This window comes from Cetorhinus maximus, chromosome 15 (genome assembly GCF_964194155.1).
Source record: "Cetorhinus maximus chromosome 15, sCetMax3.hap1.1, whole genome shotgun sequence".
Lineage (NCBI taxonomy): Eukaryota > Metazoa > Chordata > Chondrichthyes > Lamniformes > Cetorhinidae > Cetorhinus > Cetorhinus maximus.
Window position 1 is genome coordinate 88,155,248 of NC_135893.1, and position 14,936 is coordinate 88,170,183.

The 14,936-nt window shown below is 45.2% G+C and overlaps 1 protein-coding gene across 1 annotated transcript in view; it reads right to left on the minus strand.

Annotated features, from left to right (window-relative positions):
- prkar1b (protein kinase, cAMP-dependent, regulatory, type I, beta) overlaps positions 1-14,936 on the minus strand; it is a 215,645-nt gene that overhangs the window by 98,971 nt on the left and 101,738 nt on the right. The gene's annotated exons all lie outside the window — the stretch shown is intronic.

The following is a 14,936-nucleotide window of genomic DNA, read 5'->3' on the forward strand; positions in this document are numbered from 1 at the left end:
AATGTTATCAAATGGCAGAGCAGGTGGGAGGGGCCTAATGGCGTACTCCTGCTCCTAATACACATGTTCGTATGTCATTCTAAATGGATGAGATGAGCTGGGCCAGGTGGATTTTGAGGGTGGAATCATGGCTGGAGTTCTGTTTATTTTGTTGCTAATGGAAGTTTTACTGTGAGCAGGCTTTGTGGGGTGAAATTGCCAGGACAGGAGTGCGTGATGGGCTCATAGTAAATCAGTAACCTGTTTTATCTTACAGATGATTCTCAAGAATCTTTTCCATTGACTTCAATCTTGCCCTTTTGTCTACTTACCTATTATCCCTGAAGAAGAGTCTTACGGACTCGAAACGTTAATTCTGTCTTTCTCTCCACAGATGCTGTCAGACCTGCTGAGTTTATCCAGCAATTTTTGTTTTTGTTTCAGATTTCCAGCATATGCAGTATTTTGCTTTTACCTATTATCCCACTATATCTTGGTGCTTTTATGATCTTTTTGAAGAAAGAAATATCATGAAATTTCATGATAAAGTCATATTGCATAGTTTTAACTGCTTTGAAGTATCCTCCATGCATTTAACAACTTGTTTAGCTGCTTTAAATTTTGTAAGACATTCAAGTGACAGTGAGCATTCTTGCGTACATTTGTAGAATCATTTCTATAAGAAAACATATGCTCATCTCCTTGTGGGTCTGTTAAGATAAACCATTCTACCTATTAGTAACTGCACATAGTAGGGAGTATTTGGTTGTATATATTCCATAATTTGTGATCGCAATAGTCGGACTTTTAGATACCACATCAGCTATATGAGCAAAATATTACAGATGCTGGAGATCTGAAATGAAAACAGAAAATGCTGAAAAAACTCAGCAGATCTGGCAGCATCTGTGGAGAGAGAAACAGAGCTAACATTTAGAGTTCAATGACTCTTCTTCCGAAGTTATGTTGTTAATGTCCCATGTTACAACTTTTCCTCCCAGTTTAAATTCTGCTGAGCTTTGCTTCAGGCAGGGCACTGAAGAACTTCAAACTCAAAGGAGTCCTATGAATCAAAGCGTTAATCAGTTTTCAAGCATGAATTACTATTAGACAGACAGCAATACTTCTTCTTTGATCAGGTCTTAAAATATATGCTGCCACAACTACAATATACTCTGGTTTGCCTAAAGCTGCTCCCCTAAACTTCACAAAATACTTATTTCCAAGCTAAATAGGGAATACTGCAAAATGCAAGTCCACCTGTCTGTTTTCCACAAAGAACTTATGATGACAGAGCTGAGGGTGATTGTTAGGTGAGCCAAAGCCATCAAACATATTAAATCTCAATAACATCCAAAGGTCAATTGGTTTGGGATGCCAGGGTAGCTTTATGATACTTGAAAATGTCCTTTTTGTTATCTTATGGAAACTGTTTTTCAAAAACAAAGTTACTAAGAATAACTCTGAGCATGGTAATCCAGTGTACAACACAATGGTATATGAACCTAATGCACGAAAGGCACATTTCCTTCCACAATTTCCTTCCACTCTCGTTTATAAACTATTCTGGTTGTTGTGTGCAGTGACACTGGAATGCCATTCATGAATAATTCCTGCATTTACTATTTGTGACAAAATAGTAAATGCCTTCAAAAGAATATAGGAGACAAATGGACTTGATAGCGGCCACTGCACACTTCAGGCGCAAAAAGACATTAACGTCACCTTGGTGCAGGCATTAGCGTGCCCAGTGATCATCCACCAGATGTATGCAGAGCAAGCAGATCACAACGTTAATCAGCAGGCAGTGCCACTTTGGAGCTCACAATTACAGCCAACGATCTCTCCAAAGCTTGCACAGCTGGGTACACGTTAAGCAGCAGGAAGGTTCCACCACCAGTAATATTCAAAGGAATCAGCAATTACTTACAGGTTAGTTGCTGGTTGATTTCTTCTGGATATTGCTACAATTCTACATGTTTTTTGCGCTTTTCATAGTTGTTTCAAGTTTCAAAAGTCAGCAGAGTAGTGCAGCAGGTGAAGTACTTTTTGCAGATTTCAAGGCTGCAGCACAAACCAGTTGCTCCCAGACATGGGTGACCTTCCTCTTCTTCCTCTTGGAATAGTGCTTGAGTGGGAGTGTGTGCAGAGGTCACGCAGAGCAGGGCAAGCTGTTAATGGTATGTAATTGTATGACTAAGGTTAAGGATATATAGATGGAGGACATCATTAAGTATCTTGAGTACATATAAAGTGAGATTTGCCCTTTATAGGGTGATTCATTAGTTTATTTGTTTAGTTGATTTATGTAAAAAAGTATAAAGAAAGACTTTGGGTAGCGTCCCTGCCTCTGAGCCAGAAGCTCCAGGTTCAAGTTCCACTCCATGACTTGATGGCCAAGGAATGTGCGTTCGTAACGGGGCCAAAACAGGTTGAGTATCAACCTGCAAATCCTTCCAACCTATGCCAATGGCACGCGGTAAGAGTGGCAAAGATTGCTGGTCAGCCGTGTGATGCAAAGAAACTGGAGGCTTCACCATCAGAATCCAAAACTCCAGGCCACAACATGCATGTAAAATTATATATTCCGAGGTGCCACAATCACTGTTTTGCTGCAGTCACGTGCCAAGTAACAATGTATCAAGGTGTTGAGGCATCTCATGTGTGTGGTGGACTCCCATCTGAACTGGTCCCTGTTCAGATGAAATTTCACATTGGTCCCGCGTCCTGAAACTTCCCTCGGAAAATGCAGCTCCACAATTTGAGCTGTCTCGTGGAAATTCCCTTGTCTTTTCATTTGGCGAAGAGGGGTTTCCTGTATGGGCTGTTGCTGCACACCCTTCACTTCCTCGCCCTCGTCAACCATCCAGGTGTGCCATGACGTTCCATCCTGTTGTCTGGCAGTCGCAGGGGTCCCCAGTGGAGGGTTCTCTACGTGGGAGTCCTCCCTTTTTCCATTAGGAATCTGGCATGGAGGGTGTTGCATGCAGCAGACCCGTGCAATAGAAGGTTAAGATGGCTCAAGGACTCCCAGGCCACCTGTATTTTCGAGGAGTCCGTGTTCCATGTCTATGTTTTTATTACCTAAAGGGGCTGCTTCTCAAATTTTGGTTGCACTTCGGCCCCACAATCCTGATCTTTAGTTATCTGGTGCAAAGGGGACGAGGAGGGAGGAGGACCTCCTTGTAAGCCTGCTTCTGGGCCTGGCTAAAGTGGCCATTAACAGGTCCAGGCAGCTTGCAGCCCAGGACATTGTCCAGCCCAACTGTCTGCCCCTCATCCGTGGCTATGATCACAGCTGGGTGTCCCTGGAGAGGAAGCACACAGTGTCAACTGGTACACTTGAGGCCTTCCATGACTGCTGGACACTGCAGGGGCTGGAGTGCATCATTAGTCCCAAGAACACCATTTTGATTTAATTATGTAAGTTTCCTTTAAAGTTTTGTCTTAGTTACAGTGCCCCACCAGGGGCTGTCACCCAAGCTTCTATCAGTTTATTTTTATTGATTTACTATTTTGCTAAAAAAGCATACAAAGTGAGACTTCCCCTTTATAGGGTGATTGATTAGTTTAGTTGATTTATTTAGAAGAGTATAAAGAAAGACTTTGGGTAGCATCCTTGCCTTGAACCTGGAGCTTCTGGCTCAAAGTTCCACTCTCTGACTTGATGGCCAAGGAAGGTGTGTTCATAACGGGGGATAAGCAAGTTGAGTATCAACCTGTAAATCCTTCCAACATATGCCAATGGTAAGTGGGAAGAGTGGCAAAGACTGCTGGCCAGCCATGTGAAGGAAAGAAACTGGAGCCTCTACCATCACTATCCATAGCTCCGGGCCACTACATGCTTGTATAATTGTATATCCCAAGGTGCCACATTGTTACTCGACACATGACTGCAGCAAAACAGTCAATGTATCAGTTTACCAGCCACATGGAGCGATGCAAGAAATACACTCAATAAAGCCATTGTGTTTCGAGACCATCCAGGGAAAAAGCTTTCCACTGGTGGTCACTTTGATCTGTGCCCTGGAGTTTGTCACTAAAATACAGAAGAAATTCATCGACATCTTCTATGAGGCTGCTGAGATACTGAGTCTCCAGCTTCAGGAGGCTGGCCAGGAGCTGGTGTGTCTTTGCACCAAGATGGTGACTTTCCACCTTCAGATCCTGCAGCGATACCTTTACGTTGAGCACCCTCCCAGTTGGTGTGTACTGGCAATGGTATTCCTTCCACCAGGTGCACAGTCTCAATTATGACCAGCTCCTGTTTATAGACTTGAGGGGTCTCTGTGCCTCCTTACAGGAATTGCTGGTCTTTTACCAGGAACTAATCAAAGTCTGGAACATGCCTGCCTCACGCAAGAGCTCATTCCCGTCAGGAGTAGCAGCTATCGTCCAAGAGCCGCTGCTCAGGAATCCAAACCAGTACCCATACGGTTCATGTGGCTGACAGAAAAGAGGGCTTGGTATTCTGGGGTGACCAGTGGGGGAACGTGCTGAATAGCAGAGGACTGGGTTCGATGATGCTACAAGATCTTTGATGTCACTTGTCTGTTGACATCCAGCTCATGGCCAAAGCCATCCAAAACCTTAAAAATGCAGTGCTCTGCCCCGACCGCTCTCGAGTTGTTGAGGCGGCCCAAGTTTGCGGTGGACTCTGAACTGGCCCCTGTTCAGAAAGAATTTCACAGTGGCCCTGGATCTCAATACTACGGAGAGGTTTCCTGTACAGACTGCTGTTGCACGCCCTTCACTTCCTCGCCCTGTTCAATCATCTGGACATGCTGTGGCGTTCTGTCATGCCATCCCAAGGTTGCGGGGGCCCCTGGTGGGAGGATCTCCAAGTGGGAGTCCTCCACATTACCATCAAGAATTTGGCGTGGAGGGTGTTGCAAGCAGCAGTCCTGTGCAACAAACAATTAGGGTGGTTCACAGGCTCGAAGGTCGCTTGTCTTTTCTGCAGCCTCAAGGAGTCTGTGATCCATGTCCATATATGATCTGTGAGATTGCAGCCACTGTTCCACTTTTTGAGGGGACTGCTCGCACTTCAGTCCCATGCTCCTGATCTCTGGCCACCCAGTGTGGATTGGGGTGAGGGGTACCTCCTAGTTAGCCTCCTCCTGGGCTGGCCAAGGTAGCCATTAAAAGGTCTAAGCAGCAGGTGATTGAGGGGGGTTGCTTGGCCTGACTGCCTGCCTCTCTTCCACAGCCATGTTTGCGCCCTGGAGAAGGAGTGTGCGGTGTCCACCGGCATGAACAAAGAACAAAGAAAAGTACAGCACAGGAACAGGCCCTTCGGCCCTCCAAGCCTGCGCCGATCATATTGCCCGTCAACTAAAATATTTTGCACTTCCGGGGTCCGTATCCCTCTATTCCCATCCTATTCATGTATTTGTCAAGCTGCCTCTTAAACACCACTATCGTACCTGCTTCCACCACCTCCTCTGGCAGTGAATTCCAGACACTCACTAACCTCTGCGTAAAAAACTTGCCCCGCACATCTCCTCTATAGTTTTCTCCTCTCACCTTAAATCTATGTCCCCTAGTAATTGACTCTTACACCCTGGGAAAAAGCTTCTGACTATCTACTCTGTCCATGCCACTTATAATTTTGTAAACTTCTATCAAGTCGCCCCTCAATCTCCGTCGCTCTAGTGAGAACAATCCGAGTTTCTCCAACCTCTCCTCATAGCTAATAACCTCCAGACCAGACAGCATCCTGGTAAGCATCCTCTGCACCCCCTCCAATGCCTCCATATCCTTTTGGTAATGTGGTGACCAGAATTGCACGCAATATTCCAAGTGTGGCCTAACCAAGGTTCTATACAGCTGCAGCATGACTTCCCAGCTTTTATACTCAATACCCCTGCCAATGAAGGCAAGCATGCCATATGCCTTCCTGACTACCTTATCCACCTGCGTTGCCACTTTGTGACCTGTGGACCTGTACACCCAGATCCCTCTGCCCATCAATGCACTTAAGGGTTTTTCCATTTACTGTATAATTCCTGCCTGTATTAGACCTTCCAAAATGCATTACCTTGCATTTGTCCAGATTAAACTCCATCTGCCATTTCTCCGCCCAAGTCTCCAACCGATCTATATCCCGTTGTATCCTTTGACAATCCTCTTCACTATCTGCAACTCCTCCAACCTTAGTGTCGTCTGCAAACTTACTAATTAGCCCAGTTACATTTTCCTCCAAATCATTTACGTATACTACAAACAGCAAAGGTCCCAGCACTGATCCCTGCGGAACTCCACTAGTCACAGCTCTCCATTCAGAAAAGCACCCTTCCACTGCTACCTTCTGTCTTCTATGGCCAAGCCAATTCTGTATCCATCTTGCCAGCTCACCTCTGATCCCGTGCGACTTTACCTTCTGTACCAGTCTGCCATGAGGTACCTTGTCAAAGGCCTTACTGAAATCCATGTATATAACACCCACTGCCCTTCCATCGATCATCTTTGTCACTTCCTCAAAAAACTCGATCAAGCTAGTGAGACATGACCCCCCCCTTCACAAAACCATGCTGCCTCTCACTAATACACCCATTTGCTTCCAAATGGTAGTAAATCCTGTCACGAAGAACCTTCCCCAATAATTTCCCTACCACTGACGTAAGGCTCACCAGCCTGTAATTTCCTGGATTATCCCTGCTACCCTTCTTAAACAATGAAACAACATTGGCCATTCTCCAGTCCTCTGGGACCTCACCCGTAGCCAGTGAGGATACAAAGGTTTCTGTCAAGGCCCCAGCAATCTCCTCCCTTGCCTCCCTCAGTACTCTGGGGTAGATCCCATCTGGCCCTGGGGACTTATCCACCTTAATATTCTTCAAGATGCCTAACACCTCCTCTTTTTTGATCTCAACATGATCCAGGCTATCTACACATTCTTCGCTAGACAAATCAACCGCTAAGTCCTTCTCTTTGGTGAATACTGATGAGAAGTATTCATTTAGTATCTCTCCCATTTCTTCTGGCTCCACACACAGATTCCCACCTCTGTCCCCGAGTGGGCCTACCCTTTTTCTGGCTACCCTCTTGCTTTTTACATATGTATAAAAGGCCTTGGGATTTTCCTTAATCCTGGTTGCCAGTGACTTTTCATGACCCCTTTTAGCCCTCCTGACTCTTTGCTTAAGTTTCCTCCTACTTTCTTTATATTCTCCACGGGCTTCGTCTGTTCCCAACCTTCTAGCCTTTACGAATGCTTCCCTTTTCTTTTTGACTAATCTCACAATATCCTTTGTTATCCAAGATTCCTGAAACTTGCCATGCTTATCCTTCATCCTAGCAGGAACATGCCGGTCCTGAATTCTTATCAACTGACGTTTGAAAGCCCCCCACGTATCAGTTGTTGATTTGCCCTCAAACATCCACCTTCAGTCTAGATTCCTCAGTTCCTGCCTAATACTGTCATAATTAGCCTTCTCCCAATTAAGCACCTTAACCTGAGGACTCCTGTTATCCTTATCCACCAGTACCTTGAAACTTACTGAATTATGGTCACTTTTCCCAAAATGCTCCCATACTGAAACTTCGGCCACCTGGCCAGGTTCATTCCCTAATACCAGGTCCAGTATTGCCCCTTCCCTAGTTGGACTATCTACGTATTGTCTCAGGAAGCCCTCCTGGATGCACCTTACAAATTCTGCACCATCCAAAACCCTAGCACTAAGCGATTCCCAGTCAATATAGGGAAAGTTAAAATCACCCACCACAACAAGCCTATTGCTTTTACATCTTTCAAAAATCTACCTACATAACTGTTCCTCAATCTCCCGCAGGCAATTGGGAGGCCTATAGTAAACCCCCAACATTGTGACTGCACCCTTCCTATTCCGGAGCTCTACCCATATTGCCTCGCTGCATGAGCCCACCGAGGTGTCCTCCTGTCGTACAGCTGTGATATTCCCCTTAACCAGCAGTGCAACTCCCCCACCTCTTCTACATCCCTCTCTATCCTGCCTGAAACATCTAAATCCTGGAACGTTTATCTGCCAATCTTGTCCATCCTTCAACCAAGTCTCTGTAATAGCAATAACATCATAGTCCCAAGTACTAATCCAAGCTCTAAGCTCATCTGCCTTGCCTGTTATACTTCTCGCATTGAAACAAATGCATTTCAAACCCCCAGTCCCACTGTGTTCAGTAATTTATCCTTGCCTGCCCTTCCTCTTAGTCCTACTGGCCATATTCACTGGCTCCCAGTCATTTATTTCACCTGCTTGAGGCCTTCCATGACTAGTAGCTACCACAGGGGCTGGAGTACATCATCAGGCCTAGGAGAGAAACTTTGATTTAATTCAATAGGTTTCCTTTAAAGTTTTGAGTTTTGCTACAGTGCCCCTTTAAGGGGCTAGAAATTAACTTGATTATTAGTTCATTTGTCTTTTTTATACACTCAAAAAAGAGAGTATAAAGGGAGACTTCTCCTTTAAGGGGTTATTCATTAATTTGATTTACTCAAGAGTATAAAGAGACTTTGAGTATTGTCCCTGCCTCTGAACCAGAAGCTCTAGTTTCGAGTCCCACTCCAGGACTTCATGACCAAGGAAGGTGCATTCATAACACAGCCAAACAGATCGATTATCAACCTGCAAATCCTTTCCCTATGGCAGGCAGTAAGAGTGGGAGAGACTCCTAGTCAGCCATGCTTGATATAGCCTCTGGCTTCAGGCTAGCAACCTGTTCTCGGAAAACAATCTGCAGAAAACAGACATAAGCATATGCTTTGCCTGCCTCATGTATCTTCAAATGTGGGAAGTCTTCTAAGTCTAAATCTGCAGATGCTGTAAATCTGAAATAAAAACAAAAGTGCTGGAAATGCTCAGCAGATCTGGCAGCATCTGTGGAGAGAGAAACAGTATAAAGAGGTGCTTCTGGGACACTGGGCATTGGTTAGGCAGAGGCAGACATTTAACTGTATTCTATTAATAAATCTAGAATTAAGTAAAAGATCGGCATCTACTTCCTACTTCACCAACTGGCTTTGGAGTGAATTAACACAAGCTGTGAGAAGAGGGAGGAGGAGCAACAAAGAAGGGCTCTCAGCAGAAAGTAATATTTGCTGTATTCCAGAAAGATTGAAATGGACCCAATCTTTACACACTTTTATATTTATTTACAGTTACACATTACAAACATATACCTCCTAACACAACAGTCACAGTTTCAGTGTCTGCCTATTTTTACAGGAACTCAAGTGAATTCCCAGTTGATGCCCAGCACCTGCATACAATTAAACACAAATAATACACAATTAACAATATTCAGCCAGTGATATTGCTCAGGGAGCAGTTTTCCCACCTGAACCTCAGTGAGGAACAATGTCTGAGCTATTCGCACTTCACTGAGGAAAGCCTCACCGAAATCACCAAACGTGGAAGCCACAACTGCAACATCAAAGCAGGGCAATGGCCACATTGCTGTGAAGATGACCACGGTGATTAACTTTAATGCATCTGGCTTCTTCCAGCCTGAAACAATGAGCTTTTTGCAACACCGCGCAGTATGCCATCCACTGTTGCGCAAGGGAGGTTGATTTGATTGCCATTAACCCTCTTCAGTAGGAGGAGGAAGAGATAGGCTTTAAGGCAACAGCTCAATTTGATATAGAGAATCTGCTGAGATGTGGGAGTCTCTGTTGAGGAGCTCAGCGCAATGCTCACACCACCTTTCCATTACAGCTGCCTCATCAGTGGTTAGTTCATTTCCATCAGCTTTTAGAATAGGAGCAAAGAATTTGGGGAGGTGGGCCGTATACAGTTTTCAGTACTTTGCAAAAACACGGATCATTTCTCTCAGCTAGATGTTGCAGCTCTTCAACATTTTTATTCCACCAGTCAATTTGTATTTCTTTTAAAACATACTGGAGCTTGTGTTCAGCATATTTACATGCTCGATGCTTGGTTGTTGACTGTGGGCCTGTTAGGAAACTTGCATGTGTGAGCTGTTTGTTTGAGAAGTTGGGAGACGTTTTCATCAGTTTTTAAATTATTTCGTGGGATGTGGGCATCGCTGGCAAGGCAACATTTGTTGCCCATACCCAATTACCCTCAAGAAGGTACTGGTGAGCGATCTGCTTGAACTGTAGCAGTCCATCTGATGCAGGTATGCCCATAGGGCTTTCAGGGCATTCCAAGATTTTGACCCAACGGCAGTAAAGGAACAGTGATATAGTTCCAAATCAGGGTGGTGTATGGCTTGGAGGGGAACTTGCAGGTGGTTGCGTTCTCATACATCTGTTGCCCTACGTCTGTTGCCCTTATCTTTCTAGGTAGAGGTCATGGGTTGGAAGGTGCTGAGAAGGAGTCTTGGTGAGCTGCTGCAATGCAACTTGCACATAGTACATACTGTTGCCACTGTGTCTTGGTGGTGGAGGCAGTGAATGTTTAAGGGGGTGGACGGGGTGCTAATCAAGTGGGTTGCTTTGTCCTGGATGACTTCTTGAGTGTTGTTGGAGTTGCACTCAACAAGGCAAGTGGACAGTGTTCCATCTCACTCCTGACTTGTGCTTCGTAGATGGTGGACAGGCTTTGGGGAGTCAGTTGGTGAGCTACTTGCTGCAGAATTTCTAGTCTCTGACCTTGCCACATTATTTATATGGCTGGTGCAGTTGAGTTTCTGGTCAATGGTAATCCCAGGATGCTGGTAGTGGGAGATTCAGCAATTGTAACGCCATTGAATGACAAAGTAATGTCATTGAATGACACCAAACCAGTCTTGGGGCTTGTGCTACTGAAGTCTCCAAGACTGTGGTTATGTTTCAGCCAGAACCAGACACATGCTATGAAGGTGCAAGACATAACCATTGATGGCACCAGTCTCAAGGCTAGAGAAAAAATTTCATACCTTGGTAATGTGCTGTCTCGTGATGCCACTATTGATGAAGATATCCGTGCAGTCATCCAGAAAGCACGTTCTGCCTTTGGCCAACTCCATGATCATGTCCTGAAGTAGCATGGCATTAAGCTGAAGACTAAAATCAAACTCCACCAGGCCACTGTCCTTACCACCCTGCTATATGGCGCAGAATCATAGGTCTGCTATAGATGCCACATCAAAGCTCTGTAACGCTTTCTACCAAAGACACCTGAGGTCCATCACGAGAATTTGGTACCAGGACAAAATAACAAACAATGAGATTCTCCATTGTGCTGGGATCACCCTCCAGAAAATTCAATTTGGATGGCCAGGCCATATTTCCCACGTGGATGATTATAGAATCCCCAAGAAAATCTTCTATGGGTAACTGTGTCAGGGCAAGCAACATCAAACTAGTCACTACAAACAATATAAAGTCATCCTAAAAAAGAGCCTTATAAACTTCTACATTGCAAACCACCTCTATTGGGAAATCACTGCAGTTGACCAGTTCATGTGGAGGCAAGCACTGAAATTTGGTTCAGCATGTTTTGTGAACCATTAATGCCAAGCTCACATCATCTGACATGCCCAGAGAAAGGCCAGAGGCGACACAGCTGCAGAAGCTCCACCAAGAACCAACGGCAACATGAACTGCCAGTTCTGTGGACACCTGTGCCAATCCTGCATTGGATCTTAAGTCATGAGGGGACCCACAGAAGACAATGAGATCAATTTCAACTTGGGCATACTTGAACAACGAGAAGTCTATCACAAAGGGTGGTTGCTGAAGCACCCTATTCAAATTCAATGAACTTCATTTCATTCTCTCTTGCCAAAGACAAGAAGGTGGATTGGGCAAGAGGCTTTGTTAGGATTTCAGGCTTCCTCATGTTGCAGGCTGCCATTGCTTTGCAAGTACCATATATCAACTCTACCAAGTACCGGAACCAAAGGGATTTCACTTCTGGTCCAGTTGCAGGTCATACCTGGTATCTAGCAATAATTATGCAGTCATTCTGTCAGCTGTACCTTAGCCAGCAAAACAAAGGGTGGCTACTGGGCAACAAGGGCTATCCGCTGACAACATAGCTTGATTCCAGTTTGCAACCCATGCACACATACAAAGCCTGCATACAGCGAGAGTCACGCTGCTGCAAGAGGTATGATGGGACAGATTGTGAGCGCATTGAAGCAATGATTCCAATTTATGGACTGCTCTAGAGAAGCCTTGCTTTATTCAGCCAAACAGGTCTCAAGATCATGGTGGTATGCCATCAAGAGGGGACAGCCCTTGCTACAAGCTATTAGGTGGGAAGAGCACAAGGAGGAGGAAAGGAGACAGCCCCTTTCTACCCTGCGCACTGTATAGCTGTGAAGAACTAATTCTTTGGTAACTACCAACCCTAATTCCCCATTCACCAACAATCCCACACCCCCTACCTGGCCATCACATTGACCGTCACATTGTCCTCTTGCCCACAGTGCAAAAATAAAACCCAACAGGAAAACTTTATTTCAATCCAAATTTATATAATTAAATCATGCCATATTGCATATAGACATGAACTTATCACCCTTGTTCATTCCCTCAGTGCCCATCTTCCATGTATGTTTCTTTGCCTGTCCAAGTGCTCGTAACCACTGCAATTCAGTGGCTGCAGCATAGGTGGTGGCAAGCTACTGACTTTCAGTGGAGGCTACAGACGGAATGGAGGTCGACCACTCATAACTCTGGGCCTACATCATTTAGAAATGGGCAGCAACAGTATGGGCACTGGTAGAGTGGGAGGATGAATGCTTTCACCTTGAGCAGGACAGGAGGTTCCGGCTCCATGGAGGAGCCACTCTGTTAGCAAGGTGCCTCAGTAATCCTAGTAATCTGATGGATGAGAGATTGTTGTTCTGGTGTGACATCCCTTTGAACTGGTATCTGCAGCCATCATGGCAGCAGTCTGAGCTTGTATGAGGGCAGTTTGTGTTTGCAAGGCAGCAGGCTGACCTTGCTTGACTTCAGTCTGAGCTTCTACTGCAGCACTCAGGCTTTTGTTGCATGCTCCTTGTTCTGCAATGGAAGCTGAGATATCAACCAGTAGATGCTGCGTCATGGTGGTTCCACAAGTGTCCACCACTTCCATGCTGAAAAGAATGGGCTCTAACCTCTCAGTCAAGTTGATGCTCTTTGCTCCATGCTGCTTGACTCTGAACCCAAAGCTTTCTGGCAGGCTTTTCAACGCACCAAGCATTTTGTTTCATATAGCCATCAACCTTCTTCTGTGCTTGCCCCAACGACGTCCTCATCTGAGTCCGCTGCAACAGAACGAGTGTGATCTTGCTCTCCAGCATACTATCACAAAGGATGCTATCATCTTTACCTCCTGCCCTGGATGCAGCACACTCATACCCAGTGTCTCACCACATGCAGAACATGCTTCTTATCTATCCTCTACGATATGCGCTGTGTTGGTACCTGAGCTGCTGGTTGTGGTGTTTTCCAATGTCTGGTCAGGTTGCACTTCTTGGGTATCTGAGAGGAAAAAGACAAAAGTAAAGTTGTGGTGAGCAGGGGCAGTTGGGGAGGCGCAAATAAAAATTGCTTTCTTGTGCCATCTGCAGCTTGTAAATCAGAAGGAATTGTGGAATGAGAAGCAAATGAGATATGAGATAGTGGTTTAAGTATGATGATTCCATGATCTTCAATGGTTTCCACCCCACCGCTAGCCACAGCCTTAGCAATGGTCCTTCTTATAACAGCCAGAATTTTCTCCTCCCTGGGGGTTAGAACATGCCAGCATGCCTCTCCTGCTCCAGTTAGATCCTGTTGCCTTCAATAAAGCATCACCTTCTCCTGCAAGAGTGAGGGAAGTGTGTCAGTGAGTGTCATGGAATTTGTTCTGGGTGATGTGGCTGTCATGGTTGTGTGGGCAAGCTGTGAGATTTACAACAATGTTAAGTGTGACTGTTAGGTGAAGCATATGCATGTTAACTATGAGCCTTGAATGATAGAAATTGCTGGCAGGTGAGTGATGGAGGTGTGGTGATTTGAGAAGTGGCTAAGGCAAGTGGTACAGTTGGTAGGATACAACATTTGAAAATGCATTCACTGACCTTGACCACTCATGTGATCATTAAACTTCTCATAGCAGTGCATCCAGGTCCTCAGGGCTAGACTCCTGGCCCAGCTGGCCGCCATGATTATCTGCTCCCACTGCCTATTAACAGCGTGTCTGGAGGGCCTCTTGGCCCCCAGGACATCTCTCCTTCTTACCATCTTCTCCACCAAGACCTCCAGTGCAGCATTGGAAAACCTTGGAGCCTGCATTTTCCCATGTTCATTTCTCTGTATTTCCCACGTCAGATTGAACTCTCATTGGGCTCCCAACACCTGCACCAGTCAAATTGCGCCTCCCTTTTTAAAGGTGCGGGCATTACACATTGCTAGCGAAGATTGATTTTGGACCCCCTATGGATGCATACAGTCAATCAACAGTGCAATAAGCACAGGCTGCACACTGAAATCATGCAAACAGTCAGCACAAAGATGGCACATTACCCGCATTATATTCGATTGGCGTAAGCTAATCATGCATCACAACACCTGCACCGATTTTCAAGAGCTATCCCATTTAGCCCCATGTGTTTCGGATTTTGTTAAAAACACATACAAAAGAATTGAACATGACTGAATTTACAATATTGCCACACAAAAACATCAGAGGAAGTCTTACCCAAAGAATATCCCTAGTCTGAGCTTGGTCTGCAATAATTGTAGTGGTCTGAAGCATCTCCTCTTGGTTGGCTCAGGAAGGTTGGCAGACACCTTGGCTGCTTGCTCATGTTTTCATCGAGCAACAGTGTGCGGTGAAAATGAAACCCAGCCCCTGAATTTGTTTCAAGTGTCTGCTGTCTGAGAAAATTCCAGACAAAAGGCTATGATGAGCACGTAGGATGTGCAATTGATCGTGCAGTAGTTAGAGACAAGAAGTTGGTAAAAGTTATGGATGTAGATTGAAGATCAAACAGTGCTATCTGTTTCTGAAGATCATTTTCTTCGCAGTTCAGTGACAGAAAATTTTAATGACCTT